The sequence below is a fragment of the Sphaeramia orbicularis genome, chromosome 14 (assembly GCF_902148855.1).
Source record: "Sphaeramia orbicularis chromosome 14, fSphaOr1.1, whole genome shotgun sequence".
Classification (NCBI taxonomy): domain Eukaryota; kingdom Metazoa; phylum Chordata; class Actinopteri; order Kurtiformes; family Apogonidae; genus Sphaeramia; species Sphaeramia orbicularis.
In genome coordinates, this window is record NC_043970.1 from 30,369,084 (window position 1) to 30,396,633 (window position 27,550).

A 27,550-nucleotide genomic window follows, 5' to 3' on the forward strand; every position below is an offset into this window, starting at 1 on the left:
CGACTATTGACCCTTTGTGTGCCATAATCATTAACTAAACACTACGGACAGCGGTAATATTGGTAGGGACAAAACAGTAGTGGCTGGATATTGGTAGGGACGTGTCCCTAGTGTCCCTATGCAATTCTACGCCCCTGCATGTGACCGTTATGCGTTACTACGCTTCCACCTGCTCAGACACAGTCGCAGTCAGAAAACCAGACTGAACAGAGAATGGAAAGATTTCTTCATCCGCCTGGCCCCGCTACGACATCTCCAAGAGAAAAATGTCTCTGTTTTGAATGTCTGGGGTTGCCAGAAATTTGTGATGTTAAAATGGGGTCAAGAGCCAAAAAAGGTTGGGAACCACTGATCTAACCCCTCCTCCACTTTTTGCATCTCAGCCCCTCTCAGCTTTCATTTCTAAAGTCCTGCTCCTGTCATGGCTTTTATGATCCACCTGTGTGTCTTTATACATCACAGGTCAAGTTTATGAAAAGACTTCTGCATAGCAACCACCCATGTATCCTTGGCCTGAGCTCCTCTGGTTACCATCAGTCATTGATCAGTATTTTATGAACTGAGACATCCTTAAAGATGAAGGTGAAAAGTTAACTCGCTGTATTATCCCTGTAACACACAGCACTTAGCATCAGCACATTACGAATCATCAGCTGTCATTCAGGGTGCTCTGGGACCAACTACAGATCTGGATCAGTACTTTGATCGAGGGCACAGTCAGGAGAATTTACCTATACTGGTTTCTGTTGGCAGGGGAAACCTGAGGACCTGGGGGAAGCCTATGTGACATGGAGAGAACAGGAAAACTCAGAACAATTCTCTGCTGGCCTAAAGAATCAGAGTCACTGACCTACATTTACTCCCTACATTTTTATATTTGTTTAATGAAGATGTATTAAATTATTCCCAATAGAGGGTATGCACATACATCACTTCCCCCCCGGGCCACGCCCCTCTAAGTCAGACTGAGTGGCAAAAACCAACCTGCTCAACATTTGGGAGTATAGCAGTAAACACAGTGAGACCGGGAAAATGTGAAATATGAAATTAAATTAAGGACAATTGGACTGGACATGGATCTGTACAAGCTACCAAAGAACAAGTGGTCCATGAACACTGACATGTGGCCCGAAATCGCGTATCTGGACATCCAGGGCGTAGGGGATCATCTCTATTTTTACCTGAAACAAATATACAGGGGTTGGACAAAATAATGGAAACACCTTAAAAAATCAACAAAATATAATTTAATATGGTGTAGGTCTGCCTTTTGCGGCAATTACAGCCTCAATTCTCCGAGGTATTGATTCATACAACTTGTGAATTGTTTCCAAAGGAATTTTAAGCCATTCTTCAGTTAGAATACCCTCCAACTCTTTTAGAGATGATGGCGGTGGAAATCGACGTCTTACTTGAATCTCTAAAACTGACCATAAATGCTCAATAATGTTGAGGTCTGGGGACTGTGCCGGCCATACGAGATGCTCAACTTCATTAGAATGTTCCTCATGCCATTCTTTAACAATTCTAGCTGTATGGATTGGGGCATTATCATCTTGAGGTGAAGGTGTTTCCATTATTTTGTCCAACCCCTGTACATGGTATCATCATCACTGACAACCAGGGGCCAAAACTAGGCAGAGAACCAGCTGATCCAAAGTGCATTTACAGTAGACTGTGTACTGACCCCAGTGAATATATGCATGATCTACTGGTACTGAGGAGATTTACGTCTAGTTCATATTAAGTACTTTATACAACACAGATACTACTGCTGTGGACCAGCAGGGTACGACTTTATTCTTGTAAATTATGATATTTTTCCCACCTGTTTTTAAATTACGACATTATTCTTGTAATATTATGGTTTTATTGTCAGAATATGACAACTTTAATCTCATAAACGAATTACATTTTTATGTTTTGTTTTGGTTTTTTTTTAACTACGACTTTATTCTCATAACATTGTGATTCCTTTTGTATTCGACATTATTATCATAAAATTACAGGTTTTCCATCGATATTTATGACTTTATACTCGTAGTGACAAGTGTTTTTGTTTTCTCATGTGGCCCTAATACTCTGTCATAGCTTTATTGTCCAGTTCCCCCATATTTGAAAAACAAGGTTAGCCTCAGTTTAAGTTAGTTTACAAATCATGTAGGAGCACAAGGTTCAGAATCACAAAATAAAGACAAAAACCATGAAAGATCTGATCACGAAACCAAGAGCTTTACTAAGAAGTAACATTAGCCAAAACAATAAGTAATTTAAGGTCTGATTTTACCCAAAAATACAGCATAAGTTAATGTTATCTGACATGAAACAGGATCCACAAATCTAGGTTTGGTTTCCTGGATTTGTGGATCCATCTACTTCTCTTTTCTTTGTCTTTCGGTGTCTGTAAAACGATAGCTCCGACTGCTTTTCAAACCTGTTCATACAATCAATTGCACAACAGCTCTTCCCCATTTTTTAAAATTAAATATTGTTATTAAGTTTAGACAGTATTGAAGCCAACACTGTCACTCATCTCCCTCTTTCTGCCACTCAGTGGGCGCGGTGGCTGCGGTGACTTCCACTAGTGGTGACATCACATGCATACCCTCTATAGTCTATTCTCTTTGTTTCATAGCTTTTCTCTTGCTTGTACTGCTTCAAGTAATGTATGTGTTTGAAAGAGCATTTGTCCAATCATATTTCAGCTGTCATGTGTTGCCGGGTAAAATAAATCTCGAGGCCTTCAGAATTAACACGGTAGGCTTCTGTAGCATCAAATAAATGGAAATAAACTGGGGCTGTCATAATTAACACATTTACGTGGATTAATCCATCATCATGATTAATCTGATTAAAAATTTTAACACAATTAACCTATCTGCCGCACAGAATGACTCTGAACATCACGGGCAACGCATTTCGGGCAATTTGTCCAAGTAAAGTTAGTGTTGCGCATGAACAAATGGGCAATTGATCCAGTAGTGACAGGCAGCAGAACCAACCCATAAAGAAGATGCTAAACAGTACGTTGGCCCTCTTGATGGAAATTTGAGTACAAAAGAAACCCCCAGACAGAACAGTCGACCAACATAAAGTATTATGCATACTCTGCAGGAAGGATTTTTCTTTTCATTGCAGCACTTCCATCTTAAAAAAATAGGACCAATGGCCCTGTGGCCTACCAGCCAAATTAAAAGCTTTGGGAAATGTATTCAGATGCCATTTATTATCACCCAGTTATGTGTATTTATGATATTACAGAAATAGCCCATCTTTTGGTCATATTCCAATCAGATCTGTAAAAAATTCAAATTCCAACTTGATATCATTGATATTTACTGATTTATTGTATCAATCCACTTCCTATCTCTTATAATGGGAACATTTTTCAAAGTCGCACCAAATCCAGAATCAGATCCAGATCGAAATAATTTCAATACCTTGTGCTGACATCATCATACAGAAGCTGTATACCAAGTTTGAAGTCAATCAGAACTGGAGTTTTGGAGAAAAAGACGATTGAAATGTTTTCCCCATAAGAGCCCATGTTAAATTTTCCGTAAGTTCCCAGATCCAAAAGAAGATCCTGATCAGCATGTGGCCATTAAGTTTTGATCATCTCCCCATCACGGCTGGACTGTAGACATGTCAACTTGATATCATTTATATTTACTGAGTTATTGCATCGATCCACTTCCTATCTCTTATAATGGGGAAATTTTTCAAAGTTGCACCAAATCCAGAATCAGATCCAGATTGAAATAATTTCAATACCTTTTGTTGACATCATCATAAAGAAGCTGTATACCAAGTTTGAAGTCAATCGGAATTGTAGTTTCGGAGAAGAAGACGATTGAAATGTTTGTAACGGACGACAGACGACGACGACGACGGACGCCGCATGATGACAATGGCTTATGGCCTGTTGGCCGGTAAGCTAAAAACCACATAAATGCGAAGCATACGTTAATCAGGGATTCTGCTAGCACTTCAGCTAACGTGTCGCCCAGTTTGTGACAAACACGTTAAGTGCGTATACAGTATATTCACTTCTTTCTTGAGTCTGTTTGTTCATATAAAATGAAACGTGATTAATACAGATTAAAAATGAATTACATTTAATTGTGATTAATCAAAATTAATTTCTTGCAACCCTGTGGTTAATCTGATTAAAAATTTTAATTGTTTGACAGCACTAAAATAAACTTGTTGCTTTAACCAAACAGATTTCATGTTTGCCATATGGGGGCGATCTAGCAGGTGTGCAAAAATGTCAGCATTTTCACATCATTTGATTGGACGGTCAGAGAGCATACGAGTCAAAACACTTGCATGAAAAAAAGTTTATTGGTTACATTTGATAGGTCCTCTCCCTCAATGGCTGATAGAAGAGAAGAAATGGATTTGGTCACAGATATACTAAATCAAATTAAGCAGTGGTTTTGGTGAGTATAATGTATTTTATTAACATTTTTATGTGTTTATCATTTTCTTAAGTAAATATTGATGATTGTGCTTGAGATGATGTACATGGTTCAGCTGTGGCTGTAGTGAAAGGACACCTGCTGAGTTGTGCTCAGTGGGTTTCTCGCTTTAGAAATAGCATTCATTCTCTGAGATACATGTCTGTGATGTAAGCCCTGTTATACTGGGTTTTTATTAGGGACCGAGCCGAAAGGTAAGGCCCTCTCACGCAGTGAGAGGCCTTGCCTGCAAGCAAGGCCCTATTGTTTTTCGTTCGTTTTTATATTATTATTATTCACACACCACTTTGACCTGGATTTTGACCCCCTGAACATGCACGAAAACTCACCAAATTTGGCACACATGTCAGGCCTGGCGAAAAATTTGATAAAATGAAAAAATTAACCCCATAGGTGCCAAAATGGGCTCTCTAGCGCCACCTATGTGAAAAAAAACGGCAATTGCCCTAGTGGCCAGTAGGAATGTCGTACAGACATGAAACCAGTGCTAAAATTTTTGATGAATCATGCTCTACAAATCATCCACTGACACTCATGACCTATCTGCAACAGGAACTTCGCAATATGCCTTTCAAAATAAAATTTCTAAAACTAACTCCGATGACACGGTTTGTGGTATTGACTTCTAAATAGTGCCAAAAGATACAGTGAACTCTCCTTAATACAACGATTTCACACCTTTTCCATAACTGTCTTAGTTTTTTTTTTACAAGCCCGCAAAGTTGCCATGTTTGGAACTCATTTTTCATTTTGGAGTTTTTCCCCACATGTGACATATCTACGCGTTCACGGGACTCAGCACAACTCTCACATCCAAAACTTTTTGAGATAGGAGGTACGGTTATTGATTTATAACAGTTTGTTTATTTTCATACTTTTTCGGCTTTAGACTGCCATTTGACCCCCTTAACATGCTCCAAAACTCACCAAATTTGCCATGTATGTCATGGCTGGTGAACACTTTCATTCAATATCAAAATTAACCCCTTGTGTGCCAAAATGGACTCTGTAGCGCCACCTATGTACTAAAAAACACACAAAATCTGCCCTAGCGGCCAGTAGGAATGTCACAGAAACATGAAACAAATGCCAAAATGTTGGTCTGATTGAGCCCGACAAATCATACACTGACACTCATGAGCTAACTCCAACAGGAAGTTGGCAATCTGCCTTTGAAAGTTACTATACGTTTCTGCAATTACTGCTTAGTCATTTCAGACCATTGAATAAAAAGTTATACCTCATTAAATTCCCACAAGTCTGCAGAATCCAAAAGTGAAAGAATTTTTCAGATCCGACCTACGGTTATGGAATAATGGCGATTTTTTGAAGACTATGTTTACTTTCACTTTTAACAATGACAAAGTCCCTATAAAACTCTTCCTGGTGCACAGCTGTACATGTCTGTCCTTAGTGCAGTGGTTCATGTAGCTGCCTATGAAACAAGAGGACCCAGGTTCAAATTCCAGACAATCTAATTTTTTTTTTTTTTTTTTTTTTTTTTCCTTCTTTCTCCATTTTAAAACAGGTTTTACTGGATTGTATTTTGGATATTGGAAATTTTGCACACATTCAAAAGTACACTGAGTACATTTTTTCTAAATAAAACCCTAATTACCAATAATACAAAATTTCTATTACATAACTTCTTTTCATTTTTATGACCAAACACTCAACTGTTTGTGCAATGTTTCTTCATTCAAAAGTACTCTTTCTCACAGACACATGCTCACACAATAGGGTTTTTTCAAAATAAAAGCCTTAAATGTGAGAAATCATCACTTTAATGCTCAATTATTTATACAATTTCAATTCATTTTTCAAACTGATTCTTTCTCTCACATACAAAACAAATGCACATGCACACAGTAGGGTTTCCAAAATAAAAGTGTCATTTTAAAGGTGATGGTGGTTTCAGCAGAGGGTCGCTGGTGTTCTGTACAGATGTAAGGAGGACAGACACTAAAGGGTGGGAACTGGTATGGGGACGGAGAGGTGTGAGTGGAGCTGAGGTGTGGACATTCCCGGGACGCAGATCGCGGGGGAGGCGGAACGCCCGGTGCGAGGTCCCGCCCAATGCTGCTTGCAGCTTTAATTTATATATGGTACAGTATTGATATGAAAAGGTGGATTAAGATAGGTACAACACCGCTGAAGGCCTACATGTAGCACTACCAGTGGCTGCATTGTCTGCTTAAAGACTACTCTTGTTGTGCTGTTAAAGGTGGATGATTTTGTGTTACAAAACACACTGAAAACACTGTATTTAGACAGTTGTTCTAGAAGGACAAATTTCCTTTATCCTTAATTGACAAAAAAGGAAGCATTCAATACTATTCTTAGCTCTGTTGTGTTTGATGAATTAGATACAGCCAGTGTGTGGAAGCGTGTGGAGGGTTATGCTTTTTCTCCACTACTTTTATCCTTACTATAATCAGTTGGTTACAAAGCATTTGAGACAGATTCACTGTCAGATGTACCCTGTTTGAATTTTCACTGTAAAAAAAAAAAACAGTAATCAACTGGCATCAGGGTGCCATTATGATACTGTAAAATTAACAGGTTTTTACTGTCACAAAAATGTACAGAGTTGTACTGTTAATGAAAAAACAGTACGAACACTTTTACAATATTTAACAGTTAATGTCCTTGATTAACAACAACAACAACAACAACAATAATAATAATAATAATAATAATAATAATAATAATAATAATAATAATAATAATAATAATAATACTACATTTTATTTATAGGCGCCTTTCAGGACACTTAAGGTCACTGTACAAAGTTGATAAAATAAAATAAAACACAATTAAAATTACACACATACATATATAAAACACATGAACACTTAAAAGAACATTACATAGCTGTTTTTCCTTCACAGTATCTTACGGTTAACTGACTTTTCCAAAATACTTTTAACCTCAACCTTAATACAGATTACACACATAGGCACACTAAATACTATTACACATTTATTAAGAAAAAGCTACAGTAGACCTTATTCTGATGTTGGTGTTTGTGAGTCAGAAACAGACCTAAATCCAAAATGTTTCAATCAAGTGCAATTTGCGAAAAAAAAAAAAAAAAAAAAAATCAAAAAAATCAAAAAAATCCAGGGCTTTCAATTGCACTTTTACATTTCAATTTTGTTTTTCAAAATGCCTTTGACTTAAACAAACAAAACCCTCACAATAAATATGTAAATATACGAAACAGTGTTCACAAACTTTCAAATCTAAACCTGTGAGATTTAAATGTATCAAACATTTTGTTGGTTTTAAGGTATCTAAATGGCACAAATAAAATATAACTTAAACATAGATTTCAATAGAGAGAGAAAGAGAGAGAAAATGAGCTCTGAAATATCTTTTATTACATTTTCTCATATGGAAAACCAGGGAATGTGTCAGTCATTTTCTGTTATCAAAAACAAAATCTGTTGTATGTCATTTCAGGGAGATGGATAGGGCTGGTATCGCCAATACCAATACTTTGTAAAAATAAACTCAATGTCTGGGAACCCCGCCCCCCCCCCCAAAAAAAAAAAAAAAAAAAAAAAAAGAGTGTATTTCAAATAATAACTTCATAAAGAATACAAGACATGAGAGCAATTATTGTTTAGTTGTTAACTGTTATGAAAATGAAAACTTGCATATTAATTCAGGTTACATGAACATGTTAAGATGAAACATGAAAATACTGAACATGTAATACTTTAACAAAAGCATCCAACATTGACACTTTCCCTCATTCATAAGTTTTTGTTAAGGAACAATAACATATTTACTGTTTTCGCCTTTTGTCTTTTGTTTTTTGCTCAGAACCTTTCCAGCCTTTGAAAAGACTCTCTCTGTTGGTACAGAAGTAGCAGTCATTCCCAGGTTTCCTAATTTGGATGGCTAATTATCACCTAATAAAGAACACGCAAGTTAGCCTGAATCAGTGGTTCCCAACCTGTTTTGGCTCGTGACCCCAGTTTAACATCACAAATTTCTGGCATCCCCAGACATTCAAAACAGAGACTTTTTTTTTTCTTTGCTAAAATTAATTGTTTTTTGATCATGTAATAGTTTGTTATACTATATTGCAAATAAACGTTCATTTTAGATGACATTTAGTCTATATAATGTATATTATTATGGACGGAGGCAGAAAAGCCAGGTGTAGATTACTGCACAAAGTGAGAATTTTATTTTCCTTGGTCAGGATATGTACAGTCAGTCCAGCTTGGATTTACAAGGCTGAACAATACTGAACAATACGAATACTGAACAAACAACAACTCAAACTATGAATTATGAAAGAGCTGCAGCATCTGAAACTGACCACAATGAACATTTGACAGATAAACAGTACCACAGTGCTTCAGTTTCAGCTTCACAGTTTGTCATGTCTTTTATGGATTGGAATTGTCTCTCTCAACTCACCATCTATTTTTTATCAGTAAGTTTTTATTCTTATTTTTATCAATTACTAGAAATTTCAGGCGACTTGATCCCAAGGTTGAAAACCACTGGCCTAAATAGTTTATACTTCAAGTCAGTTTAGTAGTACTGATGTTCACTCAGTGTTAACAGACAAAACAGCTGAACAAACAGATTAAAATTATGCATGACACACTAAGTAGTTCAGCTAATTCACCCACATGCTCTTCTTTGTAGCCCAGTGTTAGCAATGTGCTATCAAGCAGATTCAGGGTAATACATTTTACACACTGAGTTTCAGAAAAAAAAAAACACACTAGTAATTTACTTAGACAGATTCCAACAATGCAAATTTTCTTCAAATGTTCTTATGTTGTACAGTTAATAAGCAATTATCTATACAAATCTTACTTGCTGATGTATTCTTCAGTCATGACCTGTACATATCCAGTAAAACATGCAACATAATTCATAGTATTTCTGCCAATTTAAAAAATAAAGGTGCGGGAGACTTTTGTGACCAATTTTTCATCAAATCTGTTAAAACTCAGTCATAGCCTAAGTATCACAAATCTGTAAGTCTTTCTGTGACTACTCACCTGAATCTCTTGCATTACGGTGAACAATTTAAAAGTGCCATCCACCATAAACAAAACATGTGTTTGCATTCAGAGCTGGGAGGTAACTCGGGCATCTTCGGAATTTTGTCGCGACGTGCATTGTGGGAAACAGAGGCTCGCGCAGCCACCTGACAGCGGCAGCTGCTAAAGACACGACGCAAAAACGGCAGGAGCTCCCTTCCCTCTATGCATACTCCTCCAGCCGTTTCCGCATTTCAGACATGTCTGCGTGTTTGTTTCATCCAGATAGTATCATATGGTCATGCTGCCACTGCAGGTGGCTGCACAAACCTCTCTTTCCCACAATGCACATCACGACAAAATTCCGAAGATGCCGGAGTTACCTCCCTGGTCTGTTTGTAAACAGGTTTTGTTTATGGTGGATGGCACTTCGAAATTGTTCACCGTAATGCAAGAGATTCAGGTGAGTAATGACAGAAAGACTTACAGATTCATGATACTTAGGCTATGACTGAGGTTTTACAGATTTGATGAAAAATTGGTCACGAAAGTCTCCCGCACCTTTAAATAGCTTCTTACCAAATAATCTTTAAGACGTCAGTGGATGAAGAAATGAAATGATTCCACTCCACATGTGCAGCTCAGGTAAAGTTGCCCCTCTCAAAATACATGCTTAGTGGTAAATTATAAAGAAAATGCTGTATTTTAGGGAAAACCTCACAGTCATGTAAAAAAAAAAACAACAAACAGTACAAGGAATGGAAATGAACACTCTGTGTTGTATATTAACAGTTCACTACTATATTTAATGCTGTTTAAATTCTGCTGTAAATGTACAGAAATTGTTTACACTGAAAATGTTTCAGTACAAACTAGAATTGTGGTTTCAGATCTCAGACTTTTTTGTACCCGTGAGCTCTTGTTTTATAATTAATTGTAACATGGAAATTTTCTATTAGGATAAAAGTATTGTTAATCTGACACTCATCCCAAATTAGCATTGCACTCTGCTTCATTATTCAGTGTGAAACGTTTGTAATGATGCCAAAACAGAGAGCATTGTGTTCAAAATGAATTCAGCACAGAAAGAATCGCCCTGCCCAATTACAGATTCTTAGCCACTAGACAGTCCTGAATAGCTTTAGTGGTGCCAGTGTGGGTTTACTCTGTTGGGAATAAAAATCTAAATTTCTGATACCCAGCATGACTGATTATTGTGTTGTAGAGAGGTAATACCAAACAGTGGGATGTGGAGCTATTTGCAGGTGAAACAATTAACTAAAGAAAAAAATCACAATGACTTCACATTTATTTCTTCAAAACTATAAAAACATTCAGTCCTACTAAATTACTACAAGTTACGTGACTGTATCTGAAGTGAAATCTGTTTAACCCATAAAGACCCAAACATCCAAAGTCTTCTACTGATCTAAACTGTTTACTGCTTGTTGATCCACTAATCTTACAGACACATGAAAGTAATTGGTGTAAAATGCAGTTTGTCATCTTTTCATGGTCATCAGACATGACCCATTTGGACGTTCAGAGGCTCCATAGTTACTGTGGAAACACCATCATCTTCTACAACATTGATTCACCAGTAAAACCCACGTACTCTGATAAATGACAGTGGATGGAGACACTTGTTTTAATGACATATTTTGTTGAAAAAGTCTCTTTTTTCTACAGTTTCCTCTGTTTTTGATATAACCCTCAGTTTTAATCTGAGCTTTTAATAGCATCTACATGATCAGTTTTATTTTTTTTTATTATTATTTATTTGCATATATAGTATAAAATAAGACAAATACATGTATACCATACTTTCCGGGCTTTAAGGCGCACCGGAATATAAGCCACACCTGACTCTAAGCCACAGCTGACTTCAAGTCGCACCTGAGTATAAGCCACAGGTGACATGAGATGTTTACACAGAAAGATGGTAAACAGAAGGATTATTGAAATATTTATTTCTACACCTAAACTGCTTTTTTCCAAACAGTGCCTGTAACACGGCAGTAAAACGGCAGGAACACGGCTGGTTTAAAAACCCAGAAAAATCATTGATCTCTATCTTCATCTTCCTTCTGCTCATTGAAACCACTGCAGTCGTTTTCTTCAGTGTCGGAGCTGAACAGCCTCAAGGGCTCTGTCACACATCTTCTATGTCTTTCCTCCGTTGTTGCTCAATGGCACTTCCGTGCTGCAGCTCTGTTTCCTTCTTAGACAGACACATCAATTGCTTTTAATTTAAAAGCTGCAAAATATGCATTTCTTTGTGTGTTTTCCATGATGAGGGTTTGTGCATGACACGCAAAATGATTGTTAAAAGTTAAGATTAAAACTTCTCCTCTTCGCATCACCTCTTCCACCTGTCTGTCTCAATTTTGCGCTTCCTGCTAGAGCGCCCCCTGGTGGCTGTTAGCCTGTAAAAGTCTATCCTCGAACTGCATCGCTGTATAAGCTGCAGGGTTCAAAACGAGAAAAAATTAGTGGCTAATAGTCCGGAAAGTACGCTATATCTTTCTTGATAGAGAGAAGGGTATGAAAATGTGCAGGTGGGGTCGGAAACCCAAAAGGATTCTAGAATCACCTCACCTTGACTTAGTTGTACTTTAAACAAAATAAAAGAATGTCATTTGCATGCCTTCCATGAAGTAGAGGGATAAATAAAACGACATGAATGTAAAAGAAATGACGATTATATATCTATAAGCATCATTTCTTTCAATAACACAAAGAGTAAAAAGAAATGAATAATAACGATAATGATGGTAATGATAATGATCAGTCAATCAAATATAACAAAACACACAATTTTCACTGAAACAATGCAAAACATAGAAGATAATATTACAATAAGTTGTGATAAATCACTTCAGAAAGAGTACATTTAGAGGAAAAAATCATATGGGAACTGCCACAAATGTAGCACTGGGTCTTTACGGGTTAAGATTATGTAAAACAACAACAGCAACAACATGGTAAACATTTTCTATTGCAAACTATAGACCGTGACACATACACATTAACCTTGTTGTGTCACATTTCATTTTCTTACATTGTTAAGATCTGAGACCTTGCAGTTTAATTGAAATGCATGTCTCAGTATATGTGTTGCATCAGTCCAGCTTTGTTCAATCAGAAAAAAAAAAAGAAAAATCAGTTTAATTATCCTCCTTGCCATGAAAGCTGAGATAAAGGAGCACTTTCTTTATAGTTTCTGTCAATTTCAGAAAGCTAATGTGACATACTGCTTTTGTGGTTATGACACATCAGCACCTCCTTACACATTACTGCCTAGTATGAAATCATGTCAGTTTTAAGTCACCCACCAACATGAATCTCATAATAAAAGGAAATACAGGTATTCTGTTTACCCTTTACAGGTCACTCATTGAAATACTCTGAAATTCAAAACTTCAACCTTTGTATGTTATTGGACATCATCATCATCATCATCATCTCCTTCCTCTTGCCATAAAACATCCGAGCAGCACTTGTTAAAAAGTAAACACATGCAATAAAACAACTATTATAAGGTCATAAAGTGACAAAAATCACTCATATTCACTATTTACAGTTTCAAAATGTCTTTAAAATCTCTTTGAATCACTGTATAATGCTATAAAATCCAACATGCTGCTTGACCTCACTGAACCACAGGATTGGCCCCATGTTTAAAAGAGTGATATTTTGCTTTTTTAACCCATAAAGACCCAGTGTTACTTTTGTGTCAGTTCCCAAATGATATTTTCTCCTTATCTAAACTTTCTTAAGTGATTTATCACCATTTATTATAATATTTTCCTCTGCATTTTACATTTTATCAGTGTAAATCAGGTATTTTTTCTATATTTAATTCACTGATCAAGTAGATGCTCATAAAAGTTCAGATTAAAGTTGAGGGTTATATCAAAAACTGACAAAACTGCAGAAAAAGTTACTTTTTTGGTCAAATCTATCGCTAACCTAACATAAACCAACATTTTCTACCCACTGTCATTGATCCAACTCCATGGGTTTTACTGGTGAATCAATGTTGTAGATGATGACAGTGTTTCCACGTTCACTACGGAGCCTCTGAATGTCCAAATGGGTCATATCTGATGACCATGAAAAGATGATAAACTGCATTTTACACCAATTATTTACATGGATTGATAGGGTTAGTGGATCAACAGGTATTAAACAGTTTAGATCAGTAGATACTTTTGGTTGGTGGTGTATGTTTGGGTCTTTATGGGTTAAATGGAATTATGCATTTTAAAACATTTCCCTGTGGTCTACATAAACTGTAAATGCTATGCTTGAGTCTGAATTCTTCATTAATTCAACTCCATAGGTTCATCTTCAACCCTATTTCTGAGTAATGACACCAGAAAGGTAGTTTTGAGGGCTGGCCCTTTAAATGCAAATGAGACACTTCACACCCAACCCCCTCCAGGTTGTTGACCATGCTTTCTGTCTCGTTCAGCCACTTGTGTTTGTTAATACAACCAACAACTGAACAGTTTAGGTAATCGACTCGAAGTTTGGACATATTTTCAGTATGGACTACAACCGCTGCTGCTGACAAACAGTTATGCCGTACTCAGAGAAATGTTCGGCAGAAGTCTTGACCTTATATGTGCAAATGTCGTAGTTACAAAACATATCAAATTATTTATTTATTTTTATTTTACCTTTATTTAACCAGGAAGTCCCACAGATTAGGAATCTCTTGCAAGGGAGACCTGGCCAAGGTGGCAGCCATACAAAGTCCGAACAACATGAAACACATACATGATACACAATGAACAATAAAACACAATAACAACCATTCAACCATAATGGCCTCAAGAAAAAGAGTAGTCACTTTTCCATTGGACATCTGCGCAAAACTTTACAGATATTTTTTAAATGTTGAAAAAACAGAAGTGTATAGTGTCGTTTTTTCCATTAAATCACAATTGCAATCATTTGTTTATTTATTATCACAAGATGACACTGGAAGTCATTCCATAAACATGGTGACAAACATAAATATGGTGTTGGTTTACAGATATATTCTTTATTATTATGTATTACCCCTCTATCTTGTACTAAATTAAAAAAAATGATTGGGTTTCCTGGTGTGTCCACACATACCGCCACATTTCTTCTTCTTCTTCGTTTGTTGTAATATCCGTCAACATCTGTTTTTTTAATTCACCTGACTCTAGTTGTGTAAAAAGGTCTTTCCATTTGTGCTATACCTGAAAAACCACCTCTTGCCAGTGCAAAAAAATTAGACATTTGGCGAAATTGTCGTTTTTCCATTAGGTAAATTTTTATGCACAATTTGCGCAATTTGAGGATCAATGGAAAAGTGACTAGTGGCATTCCTCCTTCACTGCATTCTCCATGATACTTTAAAAAAAACATTAATAGAAACAAATGTATGTAGTTTAACAGTTTTTTGAAGATTTTTCCACAACCATGGTGCATGGTAGGAAAATGCTGTTTTTCCAAAGTCTGTCAGAACTCAGATAACAGTCAAAATCAACCACTTGGAGGAACGTAGATGGAAACTACTAGAGCTAACAGAGAGAAGATTACTGAGGTATTTTGCGAGTTTACCAAGCAGAGCTTTATAGAAAAAATAAATGTGCTAAAGACCAATAAAAGTGGAGTGACCCCTTTAATGTTTGTGGAAATGACCAAAAATAGTCACTTGCCTGATAACAGGTTAATAATCCCTTCCAAACACACTTGCCTCACTCAGTCTATTGCACTGATATGCATTTGGACTTCCTATTTATAATCATTGCAAGTGCTCCTGGTAATTCAATTTCAGAGTCTTTTTTTTATTTAATTTTATTTTACAGTCTCCGTCTAAGTCATGTCATAAATGTAAAAATGAACAAGAGAGTGGGATAAATCCAGATAAATGTAAATTCTTCCTCTTTATTAGTTTTATCTCAAGTGTAATAATGCATTCAGAGCCAAGTAGAGGCAGGCTGGGGGAAAATTAGGAGCATCTGCCAGAGAGATCCATATACGAAAATAGAGCCCAGAAGCCTGGGTAAAAGCATACCGCTCACTCAGACTCACACTTGAAGGATTTAATGGGTTTGTCAAAATAAAGTACCATTCTGAAGCAGAAAAGAGTATCTTTAATAAGTCGCCCTAACTGTTGAATGGTAAAAAGAAATTTTCATACAGTCGAGTGACACCATGCCAAATAGAAAAAGGACCATTTTAGTTTATTTTCTGATTGTGTGTTGTAGTGTTGGTTCGTTCTCACAGGCAGTATGTTATTTTTAAATTAGTTTAATCACCCAGTAGCCTACTGCCGAACCTCAGGCATGCATCACAATGTCTCATCTGCATACTGCTATGGCTATAAATTTATTTTGCCTCAACTAACATATCATATAACCTTAACATTAGCACACATAGTAATATATATCTGCATACTGATGTGCATGAAACCAAGTACACACAAAAAACCACAACACAAGTACAGAAGCAAAGATAGGCGACAGTAATGTTTATAAGATTGAACTTCACACACATTCATACACTCTCTGTCTCATACAAAAACTCCACACATTACATAGAGTCAGGCAGAGCTGGGGCTATAAATTACAAAATGCAACTCCCGCTTATCTCAACGTTGATTAAAAGGGAAAACTGGCCCTGAATACCATCTAGAGCCCAAAATGGTTAGAAATGAATAAATCATAGCGCTTATCCCAAACAGCAGAAGGAGAAAATGAGCAATATCCTAGAAAGCTTTAATTTTTTCCCAGCGTAAATATGACGGGTTGTTTAGTGAATTCTAAGCAGATGCTTACCTGATTGGAATTTGATGCACCACAGCGAAGGTTGACTTATGGGGATCTAGTGAGAGGAGAATATATTGAAATACAGGCCTTATTTGCACGATGAGACATATTTATAAGTACAGTATAGGATCCATCTAATAAGAAATTGGCTATTTAATGCCGTACATAGTAGAAGATCAAACCCCACATGAAAAAGGGGGGAAATTAATAATGAAATGCTTGTTACATGCATTATAATATGCTGCATTTCAAGGCTTCAGCTGTTTTTCTTGTATTCAGATTAGTCTATAATAAATGACCACATAGTGAATTTTGACAGATGGGTATTACAGATATATTCAGGAATACCTTTCTGCATATTTTGAAGTAGGCTGGAGGAAATAATTAATCAGCCAAGAATAAAGATCAGTTTATTTTTATCTGACTTATTTGCTGGCATGAATTGGACAAATGGCTCTTTGTGTTCCTCTAAGTGATGGAATGAATCGGCCTATTTAATATGTAGGTTATAACCATTGCTCTGATTAATGAAATCAAGAAAAAAATGTAAATGAATGCATTCATCGCACATGCAGGAGATTTTTCCCCAAGCGTGCTCCCTTGTCTTTTTCCTGTGAAAGAGCCGAGCTGTACATTATCAGATCCATAGGCTTCAAATAAACAACCTCATCACAAAGGCTCATGGTGCCTCACTTTGATTTCCAGTTGTATTAGCCGTACAGGAGATAACAGAGATCATCTTTTTTAGTGCAGTCGACAGTGAACACGACCAGAATAGAGGAGGCAGAAAGAAGAGCAAGAGCCCTTCAATATATTTTATGTTAGGTAAGAAAAATGATGCTCGAGGATCAATTTGAGAAATAAACTGGTGGGAAAATTTTTATCCAGTTTTTTGCAGAAACACTGTTTAATATTTAAGCACATTTGATCTTGTTGGAAATGTTTCAACACAAATCAGAATTAAGATGAGTTGTCAGATAGATTTAACTTAGTATAAAAATTCTCAGAAGAAAGCAACAGTAACAAATAACTTTATTACAGCACACACAGGAAAAAGACGTGATTTTACATTATTTATTTTAACCCATAAAGACCCAGTGGGACTTTTATGGCAGTTCCAGAATGTTTAATGTTTCTTAAGTGATTTATCACCATTTATTATAATATTATCCACTGTACTTTGCATTTCTACAATAAAAATCTGGTATTTTCCCATGTTTAATTTACTGATCGTGTAGATGTTCATAACAGCTCATATTAAAGTTAATTATCATAATATCAGAAACAGAGAAAAATGAAGAAAATTGGACTTTTTCAACAAATCTTATCATTAACTGAACATAAACCAAGTGTCTCCATCCACTGTCATTGATCCAACTCCATGGGTTTTACTGGTGAATCAATGTTGTAGAAGATGACAGTGTTTCTATGGTAACTATGGAGCCTCTGAACGTCCAAATGGGTCATATCTGATGACCATGAAAAGATGACAAACTGCATTTTACACCAATTATTTCCACGTATTGATTGGATTGGTGGATCAGAGTTATTAAACATTTTATTTTGGTAGATGATTTTGGTCACCAGTGGTTGTTTGGGTTTTTATGGGTTAAATATGTTATGTGTGGAGTGTGCATGTTCTCCCTGTGTTTGTGTGGGTTTTCTCCAGGTACTCCAGCTTCCTCCCACCATCCAAAGACATGCACTAGTAGGTTCATTGTTTAATCTAAATTGCCCATAAATGAGAATATGAGAGCGATTGGTTGTTCGTCTGAAAATGAGAATCAGTTCTCAGCTAACTTACCTGGTTAAATAAAGGTTAAATAATAAATAAAGAAATAAATACAATTTTATTCAAATGATGTATTTTATTAGGTGTGCTGTAGTACAGTCATTTGTTATAGTAGAAAATAAAATAATTATTTAACAACCTTTTCATGTCACATCTTTAAAAATATTAAACAATCACCCATGCTGTATTTCTAGAAGAAGTTGTCCAATACTATTTTTAAAAACACATATAATTGGTGACAGTTTTCCCTTTGAATTAAAATAACTTGTGGTGCAAGATACCTTTACTGTTAGAATCCCAAACTCTTCTCCACAGGATACACAAGTAACAGAGCTTCCATCACCATAATATATTCAGTGTGAGTCCTCCTGTTGCACCTCCTGAAGCCTCTGGATGTTTTGTAAAATTTTCTTTAGAGCAGTCCAGCCATTTTTCTCACCTGGTCAGATTTCTTCTTCCTTTTCTGTCTGCGCATGTTCTTTGAGCCAAGATTGCAGTCTTTCATTTCATGCTTTCCCCGAAACTCTAAATCTGACAACTTCAGCGTCCTTCCAAAAACCACATGGACACAGCTTATGGCCAGGATCATGCTACTTTTTTTTTTTTTTTTTAAATCTTGCTTTTGCTTGCCTATTTGGCCACTGGGAGAGGAGCACAGAAAAAAAACTAAGCTAAGCCACCCTCACCATTGAGTAGCAGGTCCAGAAAGGAAATTTAATTGTTACCAAAAATGCCACCTTGGGATTTTCACCCAAAGAATATCATCGACAGTAAAATTATTCAGTCATAAGACCTTGCACTAGAAGGTCTTCAGAACATAAATAAACAGATATTCCACAAGTGAATGATTAGGAAGATGTAATTGTGGTTTTATTTTACAAAGAGATATAAAAAACAAACAGTCCTTTATTAGATCTTTTCAAATTAAAATATATTACTTTAGGTACCTCAAACATTGTGTAATGGCAGCAAGAATCATCTGGTCTATTTACTCAACCAGGCAGAGGAAATGGTGCATTATAACAGGTTCCCTGCAACAGTACACGTCTGTCGCCTCAGTATTAGAATCTAAAAGCCAAGTGGCCTCTGCATGCATTAGTATACAAGCGTCTGGGGATTCACACAAAATCCAGAAAGAGCTGACTACTGCAGTTTGGCATACTTACATATTTTTGGTCAAGGAACAGACTAACAAACACAGCAGGTTGATAGGACCAGTATTTTAGGAGATATTAGTTATTTTGGAATACAATAGCCTTACAATCACATTGCTATACCCAGAACACTTTGGCAGTGACTATCGGACAGCATGCACAAATACACAACAGCATAAAAACTACAGCCCGTGGATCCCCACGGGTCAACATGCTAGTATTTTATTAATCCCAGGAAATTATTGGGTGTTAGAGTCGCTCCATTTAAGTATATTAAGAAGTAGCAGGAAAGAAATGGTCAGTACAAGAGAAAAAGAAAAATCTAGACTCGGGTCCTCTACCAGAGGCCTGGGAGCCTGAGGGTTCTGCACAGGATCTTAGCTGTACCTAGGAGTACGCTCTTTTGGACAGAGATCTCAGATGTTGTTCCTGGTATCTGCTGGTTCCGTCCTCTCAGCTTGGGGGTCACTGCCCCTAGTGCCCCGATCACTACTGGCACCACTGTTGCCTTCACACCCCACATTTTTTCTGTCTCCTCTTCCAGCCCTTGGTATTTCTCGAGCCTCTTGTGTTCTTTCTTTCTGATGTTGCTATCACTTGGGATTGCTACATCTATCACGACCACTGTCTTCTGATGTTTATCCACCACCACTATGTCAGGCTGGTTGGCCATCACCATCTTGTCGGTCTGGATCTGGAAGTCCTACAGGATCTTAGCCTGTTTGTTCTCTGTCACCTTCGGGGGTGTCCCCCATCTGGACCCTGGGACCTCCAGTCCGTACTTGGTGCAGATGTTCCTGTACACTATGCCCGCTACCTGATTATGCCATTCCATGTATGCCTTGCCTGCCAGCATCTTACACCTGCTGTGATGTGCTGGACTGTCTCAGGGGCTCCTCTACACAGCCTACACCTGGGGTCTTGTCTGGTGTGGTAGACCCCGGCCTCTACTGCTCTGGTGTTCAGGGCCTGTTCTTGTGCAGTCATGATTAATGTCTCTGTGCTGTCTTTCAGTTCAGCCTTTTCCAGCCACTGGTATGTTTTCTCGACATCAGCCACTTCTTCAATTTGCCGGTGGTCCATGCCATGCAGGGGCTTGTCCTTCCATGATAGCCCCTCCGGCTCCTCGTCCTTACCTGGCTTTTGTGGCCTGAGGCATTCACTTATCAGTTTGTCATTGGGGGCCATTTTCTTGACATATTCCTGGAGGTTTGCAGTTTCCTCCTGGACAGCAGTTCTGACACTTACTAGTCCTCGGCCCCCTTCCTTTCACTTTGTGTACAGCCTCAGGACGCTGGACTTAGGGTGAAACCCTCCATGCATGGTAAGGAGCTTTCTTGTCTTGATATCAGTGGCTTGTATTTCTTCCAGTGGCCAGGATATTATGCCAGAGGGGTATCTGATCACTGGTAGGGCATAGGTGTTAATGGCTTGGATCTTGTTTTTGCCGTTGAGCTGACTTTTCAGGACCTGCCTTACCCTCTGTAGGTATTTGGCTATGGCTGACTTCCGAGCTGCCTCCTCATGATTACCATTTTCCTGTGGGATCCCCAGGTATTTGTAACTGTCCTGCACATCTGTAATGTTCCCCTCAGGTGGCTCAACCCCTTCAGTTGTGATCACCTTTCCTCTTCTAGATATCATCCACCCACATTTATCTAGTCCAAATGACATCCCAATGTCTTTGCTGTAGATCTGAGTGAGGTGGATCAGGGAGTCAGTGTCATGCTCATTCTTGGCATACAGCTTGATGTCATCCATGTAGAGGAGGTGGCTGATGGTTGTTCCACTTTGGAACCGGTACCCAAAGTCACTCTTCGAGATGATCTGGCTGAGGGGGTTTAGGCCTATGCAGAACAGCAGGGGCGACAGAGCATCTCCTTGATATACACCGCATCTGATGCTCACCTGCGCAATTGGTTTTGAGTTGGCCTCCAGAGTCGTGTTCCATAGCCTCATCAAGTTCTGGATGAACTCTTAGTATCCTGTTGATGTTCTACAGCTTTAGGCACTGCAGTATCCATGTGTGTGGCATTGAGTCTTAAGCTTTCTTGTAGTCAATCCAGGCAGTGCACAGGTTGGTGTTCCTCGTCTTACAGTCTCGGGCAATTGCCCCATCAACCTGTAGCTGGTGTTTGGCTCCTCTGGTGTTATTACCTATTCTTTTCTGTGCTCTGCTCATGTATTGCTCCATGTGCCTACTCATCTTAGCCGCTATGATGCCTGATAGGAGCTTCCATGTGGTGCTGAGGCAGGTTGTAGGCCGGTATTGTTCCCCTCTGGGGGTCCTTCATTATGAGGATTGTCCGGCCCTGTGTTAGCCACTCTGGGTGGTTTCCCAACATTAGCAGCTGGTTCATCTGTGCTGCTAGGCATACATGGAGTGCAGTCAGCTTCTTGTAAAGGGCCGTTTATTCAAAAAAGGTTGAGAACCACTGTACTAGACAATATATTATCAATATGATAATGATAATTTAAGAAATATACATAATAAATGTGCAAAAATATTGTTGTGTGTAATTATAATTATGCGTATCGTATAGTATCGTACAGTATAGTATAGTATAGTATAGTATAGTATAGTAAAACTATACCTGAGATTACTTAAACTACAGGGCAGCGACAATGAACAATTGTGGGGTTTCTCCATTATCTTCAGCTATCATCAAATACACAGAAGTTCACAGACTAAAAAGCACTGACAGTATAACTCACTGAAAACATAAACACCATTAGACAAAGTCATACACAATAAACAAGGTTAGGTTAAACCAAAATAGCCCTAATAATGAAGTAAAAGAACAAAAGTCAAAAGAAAACTTGTGGCAAAAGTAAATGAAAGGAACCAAAGTGAACAGAAAATGAGATTTGTACACTTAAGTTGTGAAAACAAAAATATACACAGCTAGTTTATCACAGAACAATGCTACTGAGAGGTACCAGATTAACAAAATAAAACATTACTAGAGCTAGAGACAAGGCAAATAGACGGCAAGGCAGCAGTGGTAGCATCAATTCATGACACACACCTGCATTAAAAGCAGTGGAAGGACAAACACCTCCACACACCAAATAATCATCATGTATGATTTGTGTAACTCATTTGTATATGCATAAATGGACAAAAACAACAGCACACATATTAAAATGCAGCAAATTATCAAGACGTATAGAAAATTAACATGTGTCTAATCACACCAGTACTATTAGTCTTTATAGTTGTTGTTGTGCATGTGCCAGAACAAATGTGTGTTTTGACCTGTGTGAGTAACAGTACACACATTCTGTACTCAAGTAGAAATACATGTACTGGAGGAAAGACATACTAAAGGAAAAAAGGACTGACTCATCTTCTTGTCTCAATCATTCACAGGTACAAGCACTGAAATGTAGTGAAAGAGTAAAAGTAAAGGTGAAAAGTAGCCGTGTCTGTAGCTAATGAAGCTCACATCATCCATTATTAGGATTAGGATTAATATTAGCTCTCCTGGTCTCAGACATCTCATTAAATAGACAGTACATTTTCTGTGTGGTCAAATCGCCCTCTCTTGTCTCTTCATCTTTTACATTACTACAATGGTCGTGCAATATATGTATTGCGCCGTACATTAAGGAGAGTCATCTGATACGAGACAAGTGTTCTGCGTCTGCTCATTTTGTGTGTTCCTACAGGTAGGCGGGTTATGCATAATGAATGACAGCTGAAAGAACCTATCGCTGGTCTGCTTCTGTCAGGCAGAACCTAACACTGAAACTACCAATACTAATATATAATACTAATCCTTTTGACGACTAAGCAGTGGACGGTTAACACTAGAGCAGTGGTTCCCAACCTTTTTTGGCTCATGACCCCATTTTAATGTCACAAATTTCTGGTGACCTCAGACAATCAAAATGGAGATTTTTTTTTTTCCCAAAAGTTAATTTGTTTTTGATCATGTAATAGTTCACTATACTATGTTGCAAATAAACAGTTTTAGATGACATTTAGTCTATATAATGTATATTATTATGGACGGAGGCAGAAAAGCCAGGTGTAGATTACTGCACAAAGTGAAAATTTGATTTTCCTCGGTCAGGATATATACAGTCAGTCCAGCTTGGATTTACAAGGCTGACAATTAATACTGAACAAACAATAACTCAAAGTATGAATTATGAAAGAGCTGCAGCATCTGAAACCGACCACAATGAACATTTGGAAGATAAACAGTACCACAATGCTTCAGTTTCAGCTTCACAGTTTGTCATGTCTTTTATGGATTGGGATTGTCTCTCTCAACTCACCATATATTTTTTATTTGTAAGTTTTTATTTTTAGCAATTACTAGAAATTTCAGGTGACCCCATTTGAATTTCAGGCGAAATATTTTAGTAGAAGTATTGTCTGACAGTTTTGAACTAAGGAATGATCTACTTACCTACCTACCTACCTACCTACCTACCTATAACCAAGAGCTACCCCACAACTTCAACTGCTTTGTGATGAAACGCAAGAAAAGACTGAAGGACAACATCAGAGATTGTTTTGTTTTTTTCTTTTTCGCCAACTTCTATTATTTACTGGTCTTGAACTACATTTAGCTGGATTTGTGTGTGGATCTGTGTATGTGTGTGTGTGCAGATGTGAAGTCTTAGCAGGGTTCTGACCACCTGGTGCTTGACTGGCATGTTTTCTGCACAGCACGGAGCGCGTCTCCAGGGGCATCATTACACAACATCGTTCCTGTTCGTACTTCTAAGTTCAGTCACTACCTTTTAGTGGCTCTGTTTGTTTGACAGTTAAGGACATTATGTCAACACTTAAAAAGCAGCATTCATCATCAGACCCATGCACTTTGGGTTCAAGTGACTGAGGAGGATTTGCAGACGACTTTGTTATTATACTTTGAATCATGATTAGGTTTTCTGATGCTAAAATGTAATAATAATAATAATAATAATAATAATAATAATGCTAATTACATAGTGACAAATCATTGTAAATGAACATCAAAGTAATTTTCTTTCGTTTATTTCATGTGGGGTGTATTTTAACACCCTGAGTGGAAGTGTATGAATGTATGCATGTGATGTATCTGTGTGTGCCCCACTGGGTGCATGCGTGTGTGGTAAACCCTTGAGCCATGAGAGCTTATAGCTTTGAGGGCCCAGCCCCCCCAATTAAAACACGTTAAAGGCAGAATTCTCTTTACAGCACTCCACAGGGAACCGACAGAGAAGGCTTGTCTAGTTTCTCACTCTACCCAGAGTAATAATTACCTGAGATAATTACTTTCCTCTCTCAAGCAATTAATGCCAGTTCCAGGGGTGATGGTTTGGGACTCAGACAAGGACCGAGGTTATACAGAAGCTTAGAAATTAACAGCAGGAAGCTTTTATTTTTTAAACTGTCTTTATTAAACACTTAAAATGTGAGACCATGGGATATGTGATCCATACCATGTGGTAGTGAAGTGGAAAACAGAGGAAAATCAAAAGACCTGAATGGAAAACATATAATTGTAACAGATGTCTGGATGATAATATGATATTTGTGTCTTATACCACTGTAACCCCCATCTACTATCATTGATCAGAGAAGATATGAACCCCTAGTCACTACCTATAGCTGTGTGCTTTCAATGCTGTACAGTGAAACTCATACATATTTATATCTGCCACTGGTTTCACAAAATGTCTCTCTCAAAACCTCTGTCTATGATTATAATTTCTGTGAATGACTGAAATGACCCTTCTAACAGTGTCACATGGAGCAGCATTCAAAGGAGTGGGATCAGGATCAAAACCATACATGGATGTTTCCTGGTTTGGTGTGTGCACGCTTGTATGAATAAGCAAAGCTGATAGCCGTCACATGCAGCTGCCTCCCTGGACCCAGTGCTCATACACCGATGCCAGTGTCTCATCATGGGGTATGCAAAACATTGTGAGTGGGTGACCGATCCTCTGATTTTTCCCCCCTCTCTCTCTCTCACTATTATGCATCTCCAGAGAAAGATAGACACACAGCAGGAAAAGATGAACTCTCATGTCTTTGTGTTGTAAGTAACCACTTCCTGTGCTGTAGTGTTTTCCTTCCCACAGTTTGGTATAACACTGCAACAAGCAGATGGTCTCCTGTACCAGTGAACCAATTAATTTATCACATGACCATCTGTATTATTCTGCCTTAAAAACATTACACAGTTTATTTAATCTAAAAAGTATCTGGGACATTATGTGAACACATAATGACAAACCTTTCACTTGCACATCAGATACTGTACTACTATTGGCATATTCACAGGCCACTTTATTAGGTACACCTCGCGAGTACCAGGTGTACCTAAAAAGGAGCTGGTAAGTGTATATACTGCTGGAATTGTAGCCTATCTGCTTCAAGGTTCAACATGTTATGCGTTCAAAGAATCCCCTCTGCATACTTTCTCCATTCTCCTCTGACCTCCAGCATCAACAAGGTATTTTTGCCCATAGAATTGCAGCTTACAAGATATTTTCTCTTTTTCAGAACATTCTCTGCAAGCCCTAGAGATGGTTTTGCGTGGAAATCAGAGTAGATCAATAGTTTCTCAAATACTCCAACTAGCCCATCTGGCACCAACAACCAAGCTACATTCACTTAAAGTCACTTAAATCACCCTTCTTTGCCATTTTGATGCTGTGTGTGAACTTTAGTAGATCATTAGCCACTTTTACACAGAGATCCTGGAAAAAAGGTGAGATGGTGATCCCATCTTTTTGCCACCATTAACTGATTTACATAGCCAAGCCAAAGGAGTAACAGAGGTTAGACAGGCTGGACTTTTACACAGCGGACCTGTGTTCTGTAATCAAAGGAGCGGTGACACAGCACGGTGTATAGTGTGACATAACTTGTGCGTCAGAAAAACCCCAAGCATAGCGGTGTTACTATTAAGTAAGTAAGTAAAGTTTATTTATAAAGCACTTTCCACAGATAAAAATCACAAAGTGCTGTACCTAAAATCAGTGCAATAAAACAACATAAGAATAATTTCATAAAATAAATAAAAAGGATAAATCCATCAACCAAAAGCTTTCCTAAATAACGTCTTCAGCTGCTTTTTAAAAGAGTCCATGGAGCCAACCACATGGAGGGACAGGGGCAGGTCATTCCAGGGTCTGGGGGCTACAGCCTGAAAGGACAGGTCTCCCTGGGTTTTAAAACAAGTCTTTGGGACCTTCAGGAGGCTCTGGCCTGCGGACCTAAGGGGGCGCCCTGAGGAGTAGGGGCACAACAAGTCAGCAATATACAGGGGGGCCTGACCGTGCAACGCCCGGAAAGTCAGGACTAAAATTTTAAAATCAATACGAAATTTGACTGGAAGCCAATGAAGAGCTGACAAAATGGGGGTGTGGCTAACCCCTCCAGAGGTAGAGTTGGTTGTCCAATGACCAAAGGGTCAGCGGTTCAAATCCTGGCTCCAACTGTTCACATGTCGAAGTGTCCTTGGTCAAGACACTGAACCCTAAATTGCCCCCAGTAGGGCCTGGCAGCGCCTTGCATGGCAGCAGCCGCCTACTGGTGTATGAGTGTGTGTGTGAATGGGTGAATGTTAGGAACTGTTAAGCGCTTTGGGCACCATGAAGGTGTAGAAAATGTGCTATATAAGCTCAGTCCATTAACCATTTACCAAATGTTAGCATGGATAGTCCTCCACCCAAAGTGACGACAGCTCGCAGATTTTCGGTGTCTCCCCTGTTTGACATCTTTCTGGTCCATTTACTGTACATGGCCTGTGCTCATTTTTAAATCCCCTGGCGTGGGGGTCACACACGCAATACGTCATCAAAATGTCACACCTAGGTTGCGGAACAAGAGGTGTTCCTTTGACATAGTGTTCTGGAATCATGATTCCACCTTTATCATGGCTCTGTTACTAACTCCAGAGGCGTTACAGACCAAATGATCCCACCACATTTCGTTTACACAGACACCATTCTGAAATAAAGGTGAAATATTCCCAGTACAGAAGTGCTGTGTAAAAGAGGATATTGTCTACAACACAGGTGTCAAACATGTGGCCCGGGGGCCAAAACCGGCCCGCCAAAGGTTCCAAATCTGGCCCGCAAGATGAATTTGCAAAGTGCAGAATGCAAAAATTACCCAGAAGATATTAACAGTCAAGGGCATCAAACTCAAAAATAACAGCATAATAACCTAGAAATAATCTTGGTTCTTGGTTTAATGTGAGAAAAATAATATGATATTATGCCTCTAAATAATGGCAACACCAATTTATTGCAAAGAACATTAAATTCTGATATCCTT

General features: G+C 38.1%; 1 long non-coding RNA gene across 1 annotated transcript; it reads right to left on the bottom strand.

Annotated features, from left to right (window-relative positions):
* Nucleotides 1-23,820: 23,820 nt before the first annotated feature.
* On the bottom strand, nucleotides 23,821-26,628 carry LOC115433611 (uncharacterized). The gene is made up of 3 exons (XR_003937390.1): nucleotides 26,447-26,628; nucleotides 26,329-26,330; nucleotides 23,821-23,831 (listed from the first exon to the last, which is right to left on the bottom strand). It is a non-coding gene; the product is annotated as an uncharacterized LOC115433611 (long non-coding RNA).
* Nucleotides 26,629-27,550: the final 922 nt, after the last annotated feature.